A 16,239-nucleotide genomic window follows, 5' to 3' on the forward strand; every position below is an offset into this window, starting at 1 on the left:
TCTGAAGGTGAATGGGGGGGGGGAGATTACCATGGATTTGCTGTAATTGAATTTCTTGTTATAGCTAGTTCCAAGGCCGAGTTTTATACCAAGAATGGCTCAGAATCGGTTCATGATGATAGCAAGGGAACTGGCTTCTGAGTTCTTAAATCATGCACTATATATAATAAGCAGTTCACGTTCCCGACAAAGTGATCAAATCCATTAACCATTTCAGTGCCAGGCAGAGCCTCTTCATCCTTCCCAACATGGAAGAACAGGTCTCCATCAAATGTGTTCCCGAGTGCCTGTACCTCGTACCACAGGCACACACAAGCGAGCTTCAGTACAGCTACATGCAGCCTTGGGAGCCTCTTCACCTTCTCTTGCCCGCTCTGGATACCGGGAATCTAATAGGAAAGTGAGTCTAATTCAGTCCAGGTGTATAAAAACCCCTCGGCCAGGCATGGTGGCTCACAACTATAATCCCAGAACCTGGGAAGCTAGGGCAGAAGTGTGTGTTATTTCAGTACCAGCATTGACTACAGAGACCCTATCTGAAAAACAGAGCAGAGATAAAGAATTCGTCAAATGAGTCTATGAAATGAAGATCATAGCCTCGAAACTAAACTAACACTATGGTGAAAACCACATAGATTATTCTCTGTGCTTGACAGAGAGCCTCATGGATTATCTCTGGCTCCACCCTCTAATGGTAGGGGCAGTAGCCTTACGTGTTTTCTTGAAGACACAGCTCTGGGCCAATCTAAGTCATCTCTGGGCTTCCTCTTGTTGACCCTGGGTACCTGGTACCACTTACTATAGATACCTAGAAGTGAGTCTCCGTTTTCAGGGGGGGGAAAATCGCCACTAAACACCAAGTGTTGGTGGTTTTCTGTAAAATGCTTTGATTTCCTCTCTCAAGCTAAGAAAATTCTGGCTTGGCGTTGTGGCTTTGTAGCTTCCTGTCCCTGTCACTGTCACATTCTGAAGGCAACTACGTCTTCCCTTTGGAGATGAACATTCACAGTACCTACGAGGACAGACTGCTGACCCCTCCTCATATCGAAAGTTAGCTCCATTCTGAGTAGGGGCATAACTTCAAATGGACTCCTCACGGTGTGAAACATCCATTCCATGATTCAGCCGTTGTCAATAATCACTTCAGCAGCCCTTTCCGGTCCCTTTGAAGAATGCCATCTTTGTCTTCTAGAAGCTCACAGTCTATCTGCTGCAGTTCAGAAGCGGGGGACCTGAGGCGTGTAGCCGGGGGAGCCTCAGGCTGCTTGCCCGTCCTCACAGGAAACAGCGGAACTGTTACACCGGGTGGCTCACAGGGTAAGAAGCTCGAGTAGGTAAAGGACTGAGGTTTCTGGGAGTGATTTCCAGAAGATAAACAAGAATTCAGTGACGGACTTCCTGAGAGTGGCTAGAAGGGGAGCCAGGCGCAGCGGGATAAGAGATGGAGAGAAGACAAAGCCTTTAAAAGGGTTGTTCTAATGTGGTCTATGGGAGAGAAAGCTTCCCGCGGGAAAGGCAGGGCTATGAGTGGCAGCACAGAGCGGTGATGTAAGCACAGGGACTGTGCCTCCTTGTGGTCCCTTCTTGGCCTTCACCCTTCCGTATCCAACCAAGCACGAAGTGGAGAGAGCAATGGTTCTGTCCGGTGCTTGGATGACTGAACTGAGGTGGGGCCTGATTGGAGGACGACCTAACTAGGTCTCCTTGACTGATGAGTCTGGAACAATCAAGCTCCTTCTTGTAGGAACTGTGAACCAAAAGCTACAAATAAGGTATTCTCCGTGGGTCCTTGAATTGAGAAATCAGGTTGATGGCAATGGAGTGGCTAATACTGGGTTGTGCCCGTGCCTAGGCCACAAGGACCTCAGGGAGTAGCTGGCAAAGAGAACATCTGAACAGCTCTAAGCTGAACCCGGCGGCAACACACGCCTGGAATTTCAGTATTAGCAAGGCTGACACAGGAGGATGGCAAGTTCCAGACCCGCCTGGGATGCACAGGGAAGCCTGTTGCAGAAGAGACATGGATGCAATGTCAGAGGTCAGAACCCGTGAATCAGAGGTAACAGCAGCCCTCAGCATCTATCAAAAGCTAGACTCCGCATTTAAAAATGACTCCTTTGCTTCTCATAATTAGGAGATAAGAACTATGAGACCTCCCTACAGATTCAAAGTCAAAAGCTAGCTCCTCAGTTCTCAGGCAATTCTAGCAAGGCAGAGGTGGCCCCTGAAGCCACCTGGCATGTATTGCCTCCCAAACTCAGACGCTCAGGCTTATTGGGCTTTTCCTTATCATTTGACCTTATTAGGGTCACCCGCTGGCCAAATGAGAGGAGGAGCTGGAGGCTTGAGCTTTCCAGATGGGACACACAAAGGTATTAAAAGAAGGATTTTGTAGTTCTCCAGTGGTGGGGCACTTATCTAACACATGAGAACTAGCTTACCCTAATAATGTCCCCTCACCTTGGGACTGTTGGTTTTATGACTAACTTCTACTACAAAGGCATGTGGGATTTCTCTTCTCCCAAGCTAGTTTCATCTGCTTTAATTTTACCCACGGAAACACTCATTTCACCACACAGTAACTATCTAACCAAACTAAGTGGGCGGCCGCGGAGGGGGTAACACATTGTCTAGTGGCAGTGCTTTTCCAGTTGGCTGGACCACTAAGAGGCAGGGTGAGTCTGAGTATGCTGTACCTTTCTGAGCCTTGGTTTCTCTGCCAATAAAGTGAGGGTGATAATAAAAGACAGACGTGAAATACAGACCAATGCAATAGGGCACTCCCTGGGTCAGCCAGACTTGTGCCTTGAATCGGGTTTCCCAAAAACCTATCTGGATACAGTCTCTAAACGGAGGCTTGAACGCAGGACTATGTCAGAGAAGACGCAAAGGTGAGTAGCCGTGAAGCGGAGGGGCAGCCCCGGCGAGCAGAAGGAGAAGGTACAACAGAGATTTCAGCTGGAGAGCTGGCCCCCATTCTTCTGATTCCCTGGAGGGAGGCACCAGGGAAGGCAGCACATGCTGAAAGACAGGTGGGAGCACCAATTACAAGAGCCATAGAGGGCTGGGGGTGGGGCAAGTAGGGGCCCTGGGCTTTGAGGAAGGCGGGGACACTGAGAGGAACCTAGAGATCTGCGAAGCTTGTTCTGTGCTGCTCTGATCCTGTTCTATCCTCGCCTCAAATCAAAATGAAAGTGGGTGGCCGTGAAAACGCTTCGTGCGGCTGGGTGTGCGTGTAGAGATCCTAAAGCACGGGGTTTGTAGCTGCTCTGCAGGCAGGAAGGGTGAGGAATGTGACCAGGTGTTAGACAGAACCTGAGGCTAGAGAAGTAAGGAAACTGCAGAGAGGCCACAGAAGGAGAACTCAGCTCCCTCTCATGGCATGGATCTCGGGCAATTCAAATTTTTAATGCTCAATCTTAACAGGGATAAAACTGTAAAACCCTGATCTTATAAAAAGCTACCAACTTGTAACTATTGAAGATAATTAAGATGGGAAAGTTAATGGTCACATTATAAATAATCAAATTCTCTAACGTGCTTAGAACCATGCTTGTAGTCATGCTAAGTACAAATGTAGTACATTTACAGGGACAACCTTTAGTCTTCCACAGTTGTCAAGGTTGAGCCTGAAGCTAGTAACTAAAAACAAGTAAAGTTTGTTTAAAATCCTGTATACTTACTATACTAGATGATGGCCCTCAAACGCCCAGAGATCTGCTGAATATGGCATGAGAGGTGTCTAAAGAAAAAGGCTTCCCATGAGAAACAAAAATGCCAGCTTCTGGTGGCAGCTGAGGCTCCCTCCAAACATGGGTGACTGCAGACTCCACTAGGATTGTGGTAAGGCTGACCAAGGTCCAAGAACTGCGTGTGCCTCAACCACTGCCAAACTGTGGATACTGTTTAGGTGACTGCCCTACTCTGCTTCTCTAAGGTAGGTCAGTTCCTACTCCAGAAAAACCTCTCAGGCATCATGGGTCTGGTGGCCAAAGGTTGATGCTGCCCATTGTAGCAGCTGAAGATTTAGTGCTGTCCTGTATGACAGCCAAAGACTGACAACTTCTGCCCCAACAAAGTCATCAGTATCACCATGTAGGATCCCGGGCTGGCTGTGTAGGTAAGTGGGTAAGTCTCTGTCATTTTAACTGATATAGAAATCCCATGGATTATACTTCCTATTCAAAATTATTTGTAACACACACACACACACACCCAGAGACTGATATTGGGGTTCAAGCTTCAAGCTGAAGATCAGAAAAGTAAAGCAGCTGGCCACTAGCTCTTTCTCTACGTCAGACTAAAATGCAATCGTGGCTCCACCAAACCTCAGACTGTAACCTCTCTTCAGAGTGGCTGGAGAATCCTGAGACTTCAGTGTCTTCCTATCCTCAGTGTGTCTGGAGAATGAATGCTCAATACTAACTACTGAAGACCCTGCTCCTGACTTTTATACCCCTATAGTGCTGGGGTAAGGTCTTGCTTTTTCTAGAGTTTGGAGAAAGTTTTTAAACATGCATGCTCATGTCTGGAGAGGAATGACCATAACCCAACTCCATAGCCAGCTTTTTTTTTAAATAGAATATAATGGCATAAAACACTTTTTTAAAAAAATCCATACTCAAAAAACAATTGAATTGCTGTAAGTCTGAATTTAGCAATTAGAGGGAGAGAGAAGCAAACAGAGCAAAGAAGGCTTAGAAATAAGAGATTTTTTGAGAGTGGAGAGCAGAAAACCTTTAGAGATAAGAGATCTCAGGGTCATTTGTTTGTGTGGTGGCAGAAGAAATGGAGTGTGCCATCAACTGTCCCTTGGGCTGTACTGAGGCCAAGCTGTTTGCAGAAAGACAGGAGGCTTAAGGAGTCAGAGAAGGGGTTAGAGAAGGCAGGGGTCAAGGGTTCTGAATGGGGAAAGCCCATGGGGATCGACCCCACCCAGCTGGGACAGAGAAGTCAGGAAAGACACTGTGGGAGAGGCTTAGGGGAAGGGTCACATGAATTCCACCTGAGGGAGGATTCCAACAAGCTCCAGGAGGGAGCTGAGACACAGGGGGAAAGGGTCAAAAACGAGAACTCTGCCAGAGGGAGGATTCCAACATCTTAGAGGCCGGGGACGGCACGGAGAAGTGAACCTGCAGGACTTAAACAACAAGCAGCAGCAAGCCAAAGAGAGACAGACAGAGCAGACAGCTAGGGGAGGGAGAGCAACGATGGGGGATAAGAAATTCAACTCAGAGCATCCCCAAGTGGACTAAGAATTATCAGGGGGAAACGTCCCAAATCATCAAGGAAAGATGTCCCTTTCCATGTTCTGGGCACCCAGTAGGAGGAGAAGCTGCCTGGTATACTAGCACAACTTTTGTAGCAGTAGTAGCTCCAGGAGCGGAGAGAGACAGGGCAGGTGACTCCAAGATGACATTCAAGTTCCAGGTGGGCTCTGACATCTGGAGCTGAAAAAGATGGGTGGCAGAAGCCGGAAGGAACAAATGATTGGTGTCTCATGAGAGTCTTAACTCAGCAGCTTGGATCCGTTAGGAGAGGCTGGGCCCTTGGAAAGGGGGCTGTTTATGGCCCTTCCTGGGTTTTAGCAGCAGATGTGTAAACTGGTAGTATGTCAGCTCCATGGCATGGTTAAAGGGGAGGTTTTTAATGTAGATAAGAGAGAGGACAGCCAGAGACATCTGTAAGAGTCCAGAGCAGTGTGGGAGAGGGGGAAGGGGAGGGAAAAGAGGGAAGGTGAAGGAGAGCAGAGGGAAGGGGAGGAGGGAGACGGAGAAAGGAGGAAAAGGGAGCAAGAGTAAACATACTGAAATAGCAGAGTCGGAAGGACAGTGAGTAGCTGGCGGAAGGAAAGCCCATGAACCAGGAGGAGTTTCGAATAAGGGAGGAGATGAGACGGGTCTCAGTCCTTGGGATTCTGAGGGAGCCTGGAGGCAGGCATGCACTATGATATACTAATAGGCATCCTTCTGCCTGTGATAAGGGAAATGTCTCCTTTTGGTAGAGGGGAAATGTCTTCACAAGTTCCTGAGCAATGCTCGCTTTTGTCTCCCCACCAGAATTTGGGGAAATGGAGTTGCCTTTGCACCTGACGCTGGCTCTTAAGTAGACTTTAATTAAATGCGTGAATTCAAGAATTCAAGCAATAATTTACAGGACTCCTGTGAGATATCAAACATGCTCATTCCGAGAAGGTAAAAAATCCCTACTTTTCAGATTGTTTCCTTTTTGTTGTTAAATTAAGCTCCACTATTTCTAAAGTAGAATAAGAACCTCTGCCTTCACTCTCAGACCTCTCTCTCTGCTTTGTCCCAGACACTAGAAGTAAAGGCAACATGGACAACAGCCTCGAGACCTGGTGTGGAGAATACAATCTCACACGTCTACCCCACAGCAGGAAGCACCCAGAGACAGAGGTGAGCAGCTACACCTAAAGGATGTAAAGAGGCTGGGGCAGAGGGCTGGGCACTCTAGTTTCCTCTTCCTCTTTTAGAGTGGACACTAATTCAGTGTTCTCTGGAGGAGCAGAACTGACAGAATGAACATGTCTACATGTGTGCACATATGTGTATAATGTGGTATTTATGAAACTGGCTTCCATGGTGGGGTCTGGGTAGTCCAACAATGACTATTCATACTGAAGAGGACAAGAACCTGATCGCTCAGCTTGTGGGTTTAGCCAACTCTGCAGTCCCACTCTGGCAGTGAAGGACTGGAGGGCTCCTGGAGAGCTGCTGGTCTTCAGTCTGTGTTGGAAGCCTGGAGAGACTGGTTCCAACAGCAGCTGGGCAATACCACAGAAACAGGGTAGATGAACTTGCCAGCCAGCATGAGGGCAAGCCATTTAAAGGGAAGGCTTCTTTCTTCTATGTCCATTGTTTGGGATTTCCACCAGAAGGTGCCACTCACATTTACAGTGGGTCTTCTTGCTTCATACAGTCTAATCAAGAATTGCTCTCACCGGTGTACCCAGTGCTCGAACTTTAGTCGATCCCAGATCCAGGCAGGTGGACAACCAAGGTTAGCCATTGCAAGGCCTGATTCTACTCATTGTTTCAAGGCTGAATTGAGAGGCAAGGGGCGAGAGAAAGGGCGGGGAGTGCTGAGTTGAAGGGTGTGCACACACATGGACATGCACACTGGGCCTCTTGTCTGCCTTTCTAAAACTTGTTGATAAATGTGTTTACACACTCATACATATACATAAACACACAGAAGAAATTAACCGCTAAAATCAGTTAGAAGAAAAACGTCAGACCACAAACCCAACAGTAGTAGAAGCAGAACATTCTTTTATTCTCTTAACACAAAATCCAAGATTTCCTGTGGCCCCAATCCGGCAGGACTAGTGGAAAGTTCAAGCCCATCTTCGTCCAGACTTAAAGGTCCCAGCACCTTGCTTGGCACGGGGCAGTACCAGGCGCTCTGTGTTCCTGTCCATGGGTTTTCCCATAAGAGTATACTTGTCCAGCATGGGGATGGTAGACTGTGGGGTTCTGCCCATCCAGAGGCTGCAGGAGACAGACAGTAGCACTCAGAGGACTCACACCTCCCTTCTCTTTGCCATGGGGCCCCTCTGTCTCAGAGACATTTCTTTCTCCTTCTATGCTCCCCCAAAACACAAGGTATGGCTACTTGCTTGACAAAAAGCAGGAAGAAGAGAGAGGAAAGGAAAGGATAGATGGAGGGTGGAGGAATACTCCACAGAACAGGAGGAAGAGAGAGGAAAGGAAAGGAGGGATGGAGGAATACTCCACAGAACAGGTAGGGGATGCAGTATTTTGCTCTCAAATTATCCTATTGCACAAATCCACACTAGCAGAAGGTGTGAGCTTGGGTGTTGGAACTGCCCCTCCCCAGTCAATGTGTTTGTTGATCTCTTCCCTCTGACACCGACCTCTGCACTGCCCAGGGCATTGTGTTAAGGATGATGCTCAGGTCAGGCCTAAGGCCACCAGATTGTGAGCCTGGATCCTATGAGCCTATGCTCTCTCCTAACATGCCTTTGTCCCCACAAGGACAACCAGGCCAGGGAGCATGTGCTAATGGCCTCCCTCTCCTGGGGAAGAAGATGGTATGAGGGGCAGGTCTGGTGGTTTGAAGTGGGTGAGAGAAAAGACGATAGCATCTGGGGACTGTGGGGAGCTACAGAGCCTGGAGAATGAGGGCAAGAAGAAGACTGTAGGTGCCGCCCTGGCCTGGACACTCAAAGAAAGTTTGCTCACTAATGTGTGCAACTGTGTACTGCCACCCAGGGGGTCCGGAGGAGGAGGAAAAGGAGGAGGAGGAGGAGGAGGAGGAGGAGGAGGAGGAGGAGGAGGAGGAGGAAGAGGAGACTAGACAGAAGGGAACGTCAGTTCTTTATGTCCACAGCCATCCTTGCTAAACCAGGCCCCCTGTGTTATCCTTCCTGGCCTGTCTCACTGTTGTTCTGCTAAGGGTAGACAGAGGCTTTTGAAACTAGAATTGTCATTTCCGTTCCTTTGTTCATGTATCCAAAGTCATCATTTCAACAATGGGCATTAAAGAAGTGTCTCTCAAATTATGGTCCAGGGATCACCCCCTTAGTGCTGTCTGAAGAGTTCATGGAAAGGACAGATTTCCCACAATCTCTGGGGTGAGGCTTAAAACCCAGTATCTGGTATCAGCTGCTTAGCCTGGGCAGTCTGACTTGCAGCACTGCTCCTGAAGCTTAAACCTCTGGCCAACCCTTTGTGTATCTGTTGCTAGATGTTTCAGTGTGTATTCAGGAGTGTGTCTCTGAGTATCTCTGTGTGCATGCATTTCTAATGTGTCTGTGTGCAAATGTTTACACGGATGCCCATGTGCATGTGGACTGCCAATCTATATATGTCCTTGTGCTATTGATATTCAATATCAGGCCTCCTCCAGCATTTGTAGGCAAACTTTTCTTTCCCACCTACCAGTTCCCAAATAACCACATGGAGACTTAAAATTGTCTATAAATGCTTGACTGATAGCTCAGGCTTATTACCAACTAGCTCTTACAACTTAAATTAACCCGTTTCTATTAATCTTCTGCCCTGAAACTGGTGGCATTTACCTCTTATGCATGTGTGGCTTCCTATCCATCTGGCTGGCCACTCCTCTGACTCTGCCCTTTCTTCCCAGCCTCTTCCGTGTCTATGGCTGTCCCACCTATACTTCCTGTCTAGCTCCCGGTCAGTTCGCTCTTTATTAAACCAATCCTAGTAACAAATCTTCACAGTGTACAAAAGGATTACTCCACAGCAAGCCCTCTCTTCCAGCCTCCCATTTTCTGAGCTTGCTGTAGTTGACATAGACATGTAACCACTGATACACCCTCCTGCTCCCCGCCCCGCCCCCACCACTTGTGAACCCCTCTGCCAGTACACTGTCTCCTTCAGTGACCTCTGGATGTCCTGCCTGAGTCAGATTTCCTAGCTGGTGCTCTCTGCTAGGAGGTGGCAGATGGAAGCAGGAGAATGCCATTCAATAAATACCTGTTCGAGGTGGCTCCTGGGCAGTAGGCAATAGACCTACCCCAAGCTTGAGAGTTCACTGTCCTCTGACTTCCCCAGGACTGTGTCCTACCAACACCCGGGCTTATGCGGCAGTGTTGCTGCCTGAATACCCATGGCAGTACCATTGCTCAGAACGCTGCTGACAAAAAGTGGAGGAGACCTTCCCCGGCTCCAGTAAGATCAGACTCTCACTTTCCATTGGCTGCCTTCTCTGGCTCCAGCCCAGTTCCTGTGTTCACTAAACCAGTATGTGTTTAGTACCAACTGTGCGCCAGGCTCCGTGGGCACTCTCCGAAGTCGTGATGACATGATCTGTCGGGGTCACAATGAGCAGGAGCTGAGCTGAATGCTTGCATGCATCATCTCGTCTGAGTCCATAACCGATCACGGCAACAGGGACTGTTGTTACACTGAGGGGACTCTCTGTGACTTCCCATGGCCCAGGAGGGAGTGAGTGGCACAGCTGGTGTGAAGCCCAGACCATTGGTACAGGGCCTCAGCCTCACACCTGCTTCAAAGGAAGGAACAAGGCTCCTGGTGGCTCACTGCCAATAACCTGCCATACGTTAACCGAATGATCAAGTGTGGGAGGCAGGATTTGAACCTGGAACTGTGTAATGCCAAAGCCCCACACTCAGTTTGTGTTATGCTATGCAGGGCAGGGGAGGGTAGGGGGAGGGGAGGGGAAGAGGAGGAGAAGAGAAGAGGAGGGGAGGAGACAACATAATTAAAATAATATTCCACAACAGCTCAGTCACATGATAACCATGTTAAGCCCATCCCTGAAGGGCAAGCTAACAAATTCTTGCTCTTCCTGATAAGAGAAACCCTATTCGGCCACGTGACCCAAACGTAACCTTTGAGGTAAAATAAGGACACCAGAAGAAAAACCAGGCAGCAATAGTGGGGAGATAGTTACAGATCACACATCAACCAGAGGCCAAAAGCCTATTAGGAAAACTTATAAGGCCAAAGTGATGACAGGCCAGGATGTCCAGGATCCTGACATGGGTGGGCAGACAACAGATAACTGCCTCCATTTACATTTGGAGCTGCTATGGACCCATGGGAGGGGGCGGGGGGAGAGACTGCACTCAGTCCTTGGCATCACTTGACGGTGGTAAATGAAGTCACCTTGCTTTCCGGCTTCAGGCGCTATTGTTTTTCTTTGGGTCTAAAAAGAACATCCCATTCTTTCACACACAGTACTGTATGCGTTATTTGAGAACACTGTTCAGTGAAATTTCTTCATCCAGCTTGAGAAAGTCGAAGCACATACACCAGTTTTCGCTGTTGTTGCTGTTTTAAAATTTGTTTGTTTGTTTGTTTGTTTGTTTGTTTTAGTGTTCTGTCTCATGTATGCTTGCATGGCCGAAGAGGGCACTAGATCTCATTAAGGATGGTCGTGAGCTACCATGCGGTTGCTAGGAATTGAACTCAGGACTTCTGGAAGAGCAGGCAGTGCTCTTAACCTCTGAGCCGTCTCCAGCTCTGATACACTAGTTTTTAAAACTGTAGTGAAAAGTGGTTCTATCCCTCAAGTGCCAGCTTCCTCTTCCGTGAGACTTTAGTCTTCACTTTGTGTTTCCACAAACGCAAGCCGTGTAGGAGAAGTATTGACCGCCTGCTCTGGGAAGTGAAGAGGCTAAGGCTGCTTCCACAGGCCTGTCCACCACGGGCTTTGGGGGTGAAGATTTAAGACAATACTCTTCTGGAATAAAGATTAACTGTTTAATTCATTGAAAGCAAAGGCAAACCTTTCTTTCCTTCTTTCTTTCTTTCTTTCTTTCTTTCTTTAATTATTTATTTTTATTTTGAGGCAGAGTTTTTCTGTGTAGCACTGGCTGTCCTCGAACTCACCCTGTAGACCAAGCTGGCCTCAAACTCAGAGATTCATCTGCCTCTACCTTGCAAGTGCTGAGATTAAAGGTGAGCCCCATCACCATCCAGAGGCAAATCATTTGATATTTTGTGTGGTAGTTTGAGTGCAACTGGCCCCCATAATCCCATAAGCTCATAGGGAGTGGCACTATTAGGAGGTGTGGCTTTGTTGGAGTGGGTAGGGCTTTGCTGGAGGAAGTGTGTCACCGTGGGGGCGGGCTTTGAGGTTTCATATATGCAGGACACCATCCAATGTGTAAGTTGATTTCCTGTTGCCTACAAGATGTAGTAGTCTCAGCTCCAGCACACCGGCCATCATGCTGCCCTGCTCCCTGGCACGATGGACTGAACCTCTGACCTGTAGGCGAGCCACCACAATTAAATGTTTCCTTTATAAGAGTTGCTGTGGTCATGGCGTCTCTACACAGCAATAGTACCCCTAACTAAGACACTTGGGTTCCACTGTATATACAACATCCCAATGAAGGGGAGTGGGCCACCACAGAGACAAATATTGACAAAGCATATCTGAAATACGTGGCCAGGCTGGGGTGGCCAAAGATAAGCTGCATGTGTTCCAAGGATTCAAGAAACTTACAGTCTACAGGGAAGTAGGCTTGGTGAAAGACAACACTTACTTGACCAAGGTTTATCTTTGGGATCAAGACAAAGCTGAAAAATTCGATGGGTGAGCAAAGCAGCTGAGTCACGAGTGTGACTCTGAGAAGAGCTCTGAAGTTAGTGCCGTGGATGATGTGTGAGCATCTGAGCACTGGGGGGTCACCTCCCGACACACCACTCTGAAGGGGGACTTGATTGTCCGTGCCATGCAAGTTCCAGCTTGTTTGTTTGTTTTTGTTTTCAGAGCACACGAAAGCCAGGAGTTCAGCCAAAGAGAGGGAGGAGGAGTTATGTGAGCAAGGTGGTCAAGGCCATGACAGGGAAACCCACAAAGACAGCTGACATGAGCTCCTGAGAACTCGTGAACTCTAGACCAACCAGCTAAGGAGCCTGCACATTTTAACAGGAATAAATGAATGACTCAGAGACTGACATTGAGGTTCAAACTTCAAGCTGAATATCAGAAAAGCAAAGCATCTGGCTACTAGCTTCTTACCTCTACCTCAGGCCAAAAGGGCTGATCCTGTCTCCATGAGCTCTCACCATGCCTCCGACTGTAACCTCTCCTTTGCACATGCATGGTGCCTAACTAGGCCCTCTGCTTGTGGGAAACGGTTGTGAAGCTTGGTCTGTCTGTGAGACCCCTGGCAGTGGGATCAGGATCTGAACCGATGACTGAGCTGACTTTTTGGAGTCCATTCTCTGTGGCGGGATGCTGCACTCAGCCTGGATGCAGGGGGAAGGGGCTTCTTCCTGCCTCAGCTGAATGTGCCAGGCTTTGTAGACTCCCCATGAGCTTTACCCTTTCTGAGGAGTGGATGGGGGGAGTGGGGTTGGGAAAGAGGTGGGGGGGGGGTGAGTGGGAGGAGGGGAGGGAGAGGAAACTGTGGTTGGTATGTAAAGTGAATAAAAAAATTTAAAATTGAAAAACAGAACTTACAAAACAAAAAAGATCCCATGACTAAATACTTGACTGGTGGAATTTTCCTCTAACTAAAGTTTCCCAAGCCTTCCCATACTTAAAAGTCACTTAAGTATGAACATTAAACTGCTCTTTATGGTGTTTGCTGGGCTATACCTTTGAGCCCCACCCACTTTCCAGTGCTGCTGGTCTCCTCGATGTGAAAGAGCTTTTTCCTCTGCAGGACACTCAGCTTGGACACCTGATTGCTGACCACAGCCACTTAAGAAACCTCTTGGGGACACTTTGGCCAGGAACTCTTCAAGCAATGACTTATTGGGAACCTATTTACCTGTAAACATAAAACAGATTCGCCTTCAAACCTCAATCACACCACATCCTCTGGACTTGGGTCTCCTAAGCCCCTGTTGAAGGAGCTCACTGACCTTTTGGACACAGCTACTTTTTAGGGCACCCTCTCACCTACAAGCTGGGGAACAGAGACACAGTGTCCAGCTCTATCTGTCCCCATCTTGGCTCTGAGTGAAGTGCTTATGGCATCCTCCCTTTATTCGGACAGATTCCTGAGCATCTGGCTACCAGCAGATGGCCCCACCAGACAAAAAAGTCCCCTGTGAAACTGAGCCAGGACCTCAAGACCAGGACTGGATCTTTTTTGTTTGTTTTGTTTTGGGTCTTTTGTTTCTTTGTTGTTTTGTTTTTCGAGACAGGGTTTTTCTGTGTAGCCCTGGCTGTCCTGGAACTCACTCTGTAGACCAGGCTGGCCTTGAACTCAAAGAACTGACTACCTCTGCCTCCAGAGTGCTGGAATTAAAGGCATGAGCTATCACTGCCAGGTCCAGAACAGGGTCTTAAACAGGTCAAGTTCTCCAAGGATTTCTCTTTGTTTAAGACAGAGTTGAGTTCAAAGCAAAGCTTGTATGCTAGTTAGGTTTGTTGTTGTTTGTTTGTTTGTTTGTTCTTTGTTTTGTTTTTGTTTCTGTCAACTTGACACAAGTTGGAGTCACCGGGAATAGGGAACCTCAGTTGAGGAATCATCTCCATCAGATGACCTATAGGTGAGGCTACAGAGCTCTTTCGTGATTGATATGGGAGAACCCAACCTCCTGTTGGCAATGCCACCCCTGAGTTGTATAAGAAATGTGGTTGAGCAAGAACAGGAGAGCAAGCCATGGTTCTCCTCCAGTTCTGCCTCTAGGTTTCTTCTCTGAGTTTCTGTCTTGGCTTCCCTTCACAATGGACTCTAACCTGTAAGTTAAATACGACCCCCTCAAAGCTGCTTTTGGTCGTGGTGTTTATTTCAGCAATAGAAGGCAAACAAGGACAGCTTGCATGCAATTATCAGAATGGGCAGAAGGCTGACACTCTGTGCCCAGCACAGGAACATTATCTGCAAATGACTATAGTGAGGACAGAACTCACAGACTGCAGGGGACAAGGGTGGTCAGACAGAGCAAGGCCATTGAGAGTAAAGATAGCACAGATACTCATGACCATGGTTTTTCTTAGGGAAGAAGGTTCTAGGGAATTCACAGTATGCTTTATAGAAGCTGAAAATACCTTAATTCTTTTATATTAGATATGTTTCTTCTAACATGAGTCTCTACCGGAAGGGCCGTGTTAGGGAGAGAATTAACCAGAGTACCTTATATGAAAGGCTAGCTTTCTCTCTGCTTGCCACCCAGCTCCCCTCTACTGGCAGCTTCCATATTATTTGAATAGTTGGAGGAAATAATATATTTATATTAAAGCAAGCATGAGTAGATTATAAAGTCAGATATAAAATTCACATGAATTTTTAAGCTAGAAAAGGCACTTGAAAGAAATTTCCTATCTGTTGCTTGGGGGCATGCACAATGATACTTCAGTGAGGATGTTTGAGAAGATCTGGTGTGACTCCTGGGAGCCTCCAGGAGACCAACAAGTAAGAGCAGTGGAAGCCCTGTGTCAACAGAGTCAGGGAGGTTCCTATATTCAACTCCTGAATGAGGGGCAAGCTGCCTGCTGGTCCCACGAGCTGGAAAGGATGTCCCATGGGCATCCCTTGAGACCTCACCACCAGCATCAAGTCACCACAGGACAGCCATGAAGATGTAAATGGTTCTGTGTCACAAGACCTGAACTCAAATGTAGCCTGTAGACCCTACTAACCACTCACTTCTAACAAGCTGTCTCTGTGTTTCCTGTCTTCTGGTTGCCCCAAAACTCACCCCCAAAGGCCAAGCCCATCTTGGAGAAGGTCATAAGGTTGTACTCGTCCCCCTTGACATATTAGTTTCATCCATTTCATATCTAGCACCAAGATGAAGCAACCTCTTGGTCTTCTAAACACAAGAATACATGAAAATGAGATTCAGGGGCTGGGTACCTTTGAAGACAAGGGATGCTCTCATGCTTGCAGTGGAAGAGGCTCCTACAGCACGTGAAGTGGATGGTGGAACACAGCCTCAGATAAAGGGGAAAGGTGTGCTCTACTGTGTAAGCTGAGCTGTTCTAAAGGCCCAGGTCCTGCCTAGTGGATGGAACTCCCCACCCAAGGACTTCATGCGGTCCCCCACTCCTGGGCCTCAGGGTCTGTCACAGCACCTCTTCCTGGGGTGCAGGCTTGAGGATTTTAAAGCCTGACATGTATCACCTAGGAAACTGGAAGAGGAGAAGAGTACCCTCTCTCCCTGGATTTGATGGTTGGTGGATAGGACAAAACGCCAGCCACCCTTCTCCCTAACTTTCACCTTCCGTTTCAAAATGTCTGTATCTTAGACTCACATAACATTTCAAAATAAATAAAACAAAATAGAAACAAGTCTGCTGGCCAAGGGGATGTTCTAGATTCTAGTAAATGATTTTCTCTCTGGAGACAACAGCATTGGACTATGCTTTTGTCTGCAACTCTCTTCTCTCCCTCAGCAGGAAGGAGCTGGGTTGGAATGATCCACTGCAGGCCAAGAAGGATCTCAAGGGAGTCATGGGGCAACACACTTTTTTTTAAGGCAGGGTCTCTCTATGTAGTCCTGGCTATCCTAGATCACTATGCAGACCCACGTTTGGTTCCTCTACAAGAGGGATGTATGCTCCTAACTACTAAGCCATCTCTCCAGCCCCAGGAGCACACTTTTGAGAGGCCTCAGCAATGGCTCCATCCAATGGGTATCAATCAATGTATCTACTCAGTGTTCTATAATTACACACCACACATGGTAGTGGGTATTTGGAATGAGTGTAGAGCAACATGGATAGATCTCTGTCTTCTTTGTTCTATTTTAGTGGGGAAGGAAAAATTTAAAAGAAAAAAATGTTTCCAGTTCTATT

The 16,239-nt window shown here is 47.6% G+C and overlaps 1 long non-coding RNA gene across 2 annotated transcripts; it reads left to right on the top strand.

Annotated features, from left to right (window-relative positions):
- Positions 1 to 1,021: 1,021 nt before the first annotated feature.
- LOC110340693 lies at positions 1,022 to 12,830 on the top strand. 2 transcript variants are annotated; one of them, XR_005877130.1, is made up of 4 exons: positions 1,022 to 4,120; positions 6,060 to 6,194; positions 6,316 to 6,416; positions 12,253 to 12,830. It is a non-coding gene; the product is annotated as an uncharacterized LOC110340693 (long non-coding RNA). The 2 variants fall into 2 exon arrangements; XR_002382492.2 differs by lacking the exon at positions 1,022 to 4,120 and having other exon boundaries at positions 5,787 to 6,194.
- The last annotated feature ends 3,409 nt before the right edge of the window (positions 12,831 to 16,239 follow it).

The sequence above is a fragment of the Mesocricetus auratus genome, unplaced genomic scaffold (genome assembly GCF_017639785.1).
Source record: "Mesocricetus auratus isolate SY011 unplaced genomic scaffold, BCM_Maur_2.0 Super-Scaffold_100004, whole genome shotgun sequence".
Lineage (NCBI taxonomy): Eukaryota > Metazoa > Chordata > Mammalia > Rodentia > Cricetidae > Mesocricetus > Mesocricetus auratus.